We start from the raw sequence: 4,383 nt of genomic DNA, 5'->3' as shown, positions 1-4,383 counted from the left end.
TTACTTGTATGTGATATTAAAGACACCTTTAACGCAGCATTTTTGCAAAATCGTCTAATTCCCTGTCGTCTATTTTGATTATGTCATTTGAAAGTCGCAATTGTCAAATGTCAAAATGGTCGTTACCATTAAGAGTGTTCGAGTTAATGCTGTAAACGCTCAACGTACCAACAGTTATTAAGTTTATATCATTTTGTTTTGAAATTAATTTGATATTGACATTTGACACGTCTGGTTGAGCATCAACGTCACGGTACCGCAACTCACATAGTAAATTTATTTATGGAATATACTAAAATCAAAAGTTTTGACTCTAAGTTTTTTGAATTTTTTGTTTACCACGATGGTTTTGTGTCGCTTAAGTTTTCTTATCCTATTTATTCCTATAGCCATAGGAATAAATGAAACTGTGTCTAAAATCGAATCTAACCACAATACCACAACAAGTGCACCTAAAAACATGTTACAAAAAGAAGACAACAGCACTAGGAAAGAAATGACTTTGCCCATCGAAGGTGGTGGTAATATTGTAGTTACGCCGCGAAATCCATCGTTATTAAAAGATGATGGTATTTTATTATCCAAGATGCCATCTGAGGAATTTGGAGATATTTCTATTAAAACCAAAGGACACGTCGTGGGCAGAACAGGTGCTCCGGTAATTCCAGACATAAAGGAAGTTTCGACAAAATCTCCTGTTATTCAGAAAAGTACTATCATAACTAAGCTTACAAATACAACAAAAGCAGTGCCTCCTCCATCATCAACTAAGGCCCCTCATAAACCCACAGTTTTAAAATATGAAGAAGAAAGCAGCATAGTTGCAGGTAAAACATCTCATCCCGGAATAAGTGATGGGGCGTCTAAAATCCAGGCTAACAAGGCAGGCAGCCATCCAGGGATGATAATGCCTATTGTAATAACAATACTTGTAGTCCCTTTGTTTGCCGTGCTGGGCTACATGGCTGTAAAGAGAGGACAAGAAGCCTGGAAGAATAGGCATTATAAAAGGATGGACTTTTTACTTGATGGGATGTATAATGACTAAACTTGAAGAACATTTTGAATAAAACCTGAATGATTACTTTATAAATTAAAGAGAAGCAATAATGTTTACTTCAACTATTTGTTTAACGCATTTACATTGGTTATATTGCTAAATTGTAATATTTCAAGATGAATGGGTTAAAGTTTGTCTTTTGCTGATATAGCTTGTGAAATGTGTTAATTGTTAACAAAATACTATGATTATGAACATTAAGTTGTTAATTTAGTTAACATAATTTGAATTTATTGTGGTGCTTCATAATGTGCCTTATTGGTGTTAGTAAATTTAAAATTTATAGACCAGCAAATATTTTAGGTCTATAGGTGTTAAGGTGTTAAGTTGCAGACTCAATATTACAATATTTTGTCTTCCTTTTATGATATTATTAAAATTGTATTGTGATAGTAGGTAAAATAATCAAGTATCTACATAATTGGTTGTAATAATTATAATATTAAATTTTATATCAATGTTAAATAATGTAGTTACCAGAATTTATGGCCAATATTTTGTAAAAAGTGTTGTCAAATTGCATTAAAATATATCTGTCTTACTTTATTATAGGAGAAAATTGTTAGGTTTGTTCAAATGACAAAAATGAAACAATTAGTGAAAATTAAAGTTTGATAGACTTAATCAACTGCTGATCAGAAACTTGCCATTTGAAGGTATATAATTCATGATATATCATAAAAGCTTTAGACATAAAACTAAGCAATACATTATGTTGGATATTGTCGAGCACATTAGTAAATAATAAAGTTATGTACGTATATGATCTTGCAACAAATTCTGTGATGGTTGAGCAAAAATATATAAGTATGTTAAATATAGTTATTGTATAATATTTTATCAGGCAGACCAACTAGCAGATCATCTACTGCAGAATAATACAGATTCCCTGATTTCTTATCAGAATGTATGCATGCATTTGCCTCAAAAAATTGTGTATTTTTATAATAATTATTGTTAGGTTTTTATATTTCTTATTTCCTACTAGCTATACTTTATTATTTTAGAGTTTTTGTATTACTTTGTGAGTGGTAATGTTTCTAAGAGTGTAAGTACAACCATGTTTAAGTTTTTTACTAATCTATTCAAACTTGCTTTTTACATATTTCCCTGTATTTTTATATGAAGTACATATAAGGATGATCAAGTATGATGTTAATGGCTCTGTCTCTTTTGTTGAATACATATACATTTGATAAAAGTGTTTTTTTTTTATTCCAGCCTCTAATTGTCTGCCCCCTAAGGCGTGAATTGAGACGAGAAACAGTGCAGAAAACCATAATTAACTTTTCACACCACCTATTCGGAAAAGAGCTATGTCTTCCCTGCTAGGAGGGATCAAAGTGGCACTTTTCCTCCCTGCTAGGAGGGATCAAAGTAACACTTTTCTGTTCTAGCACACTATTTTTACATTTTTTTTGCACATTATTTTTTTAGCTTAAATACTCTGTTTAAGCATCAGATTGTGTCAACACTAAGATTTTTTTATTTTCCTCATAGTTGATGTGAAAAGCAGTATGTGTCACACGGTCACGGTATCAAAATTATATCGTCTTGGGTGTTAACACTTGAATCCCTCATTACGCTCAGGATTCTACTTTAGAATCCATCGCTTCATTCAGGATTCAATGTACGCCCTTGACGGAAATATATCATTTTGATCCCTTGTAACACAATAGTAGTTTTCACATCACTTATACGAAAAAGGGCTTTTTCTTTCCCGCAAGTAGGGATCAAAGTGGCACTTTTCTTCCCTGCTAGGAGGGATCAAAGTTGTACTTTTCTGTTCTAGGACACGATTTTTTCTTTCTTGCATAGTATTTTTTTTGGTCAAGTAATACATATTTTGGAACATAGAACAATTTCCTCATAGTTGATGTGAAAAGCAGTATGTGTCACACGGTATCAAAATTATTTTGTCTTGAGCGTTAACACTTGAATCCCTCGTTACGCTCAGGATTCTACTTTAGAATCCCTCACTACGTTCGGGATTCTATTGTAGAATCCATCGCTTCATTCAGGATTCAATGTACGCCTTTGACGGAAATATATATCATTTTGATCCCTTGTAACACAAACCAACACAAACTACTATTTCACATCACCTATTCGAAAAAGGGCTTTTTCTTCCCCGCCGATCAAAGTGGCACTTTTTTTCCCTGCTAGGGATCAAAGTTGTACTTTTCTGTTCTAGGACACGATTTTTTCTTTCTTGCATACTATTTTTTTTTTTTGGTCAAATAATACATATTTTGGAACATAACAATTTCCTCATAGTTGATGTGAAAAGCAGTAGGTATGTGTCACACCGTATCAAAATTATTTCGTCTTGGGCGTTAACACTTGAATCCCTTATTAGTCTTATTACGCTCAGGATTAAATATACGCCCTTGACGGAAATATATCATTTTGCTTCCTTGTACCACAAACTACTATTGTGGTTAATTATCCAATTGCGGTATTTTTATCTCTTCTCAGTAGGTAGGTATGCCAAACGAAAACGGCTTTAATACTTTTACGTAATTAACTAATTATTATTTGGTTTAAAAGCAATGTATTATTTGGCAGCACCAGTAGCACGGCATCGGTAGACAGTAATAATAACATAACATATACTAATCTAATATGATCTGAAGTCCTTAGATTCTTTGCCTTAGAATCCTTAGATGTTCAAAAGGTTAAATTTCGCGGTATTTTGTTATTTCTTTTTCTTTCTGTTTTTCTATGTGGAAAACTTCAGCACATAGTGAAATAGTTTTATATCATCAGTAAATAAATTTTACAGTATATATGTTGCTACTTTACCGCACTAGTGTGATAGTTAGCACATTACGCAACTATGTCGAAAATTTAAACCGCCATAGGTACTTACCTACTGTAAACGTTGTACGATACATGTGCGAATAGGTAATTCACAACTCGTGTCGACTTAAAACACTCCCTTCGGTCGTGTTTTAATTTAGCGCCACTCGTTGCGAATTTCCTATTTTTCGCACTTGTATCGTAATGTAAATAAGGTCTATTCCAGTATTAATGCACCTTTTTTGGAACAGTCTTGTTTTTCATGAGACCTTCAGTATATCTTTAACTTCTAATTAATAAAGTTGGTCAAGCAGATCTTGTCAGTAGAAAAAGGCGGCAAATTTGATAAATGTAGGCGCGAAGGGATATCGTCTCATAGAAAATTTGAACTTCGCGCCTTTTTCTACTGACAAGATTTGCTTAACCATCTATATTTGTAAAACGCAGAGCATTTTAAACCTTGTCTGAAACAGTGTCGCTAGCAAATGCAAATGTCAACGTCAGTTCAATAAAACAGTAGA

Source organism: Cydia splendana, chromosome 3 (assembly GCF_910591565.1).
Source record: "Cydia splendana chromosome 3, ilCydSple1.2, whole genome shotgun sequence".
NCBI lineage: Eukaryota > Metazoa > Arthropoda > Insecta > Lepidoptera > Tortricidae > Cydia > Cydia splendana.
Note: the sequence above shows the minus strand (reverse complement) of the source record.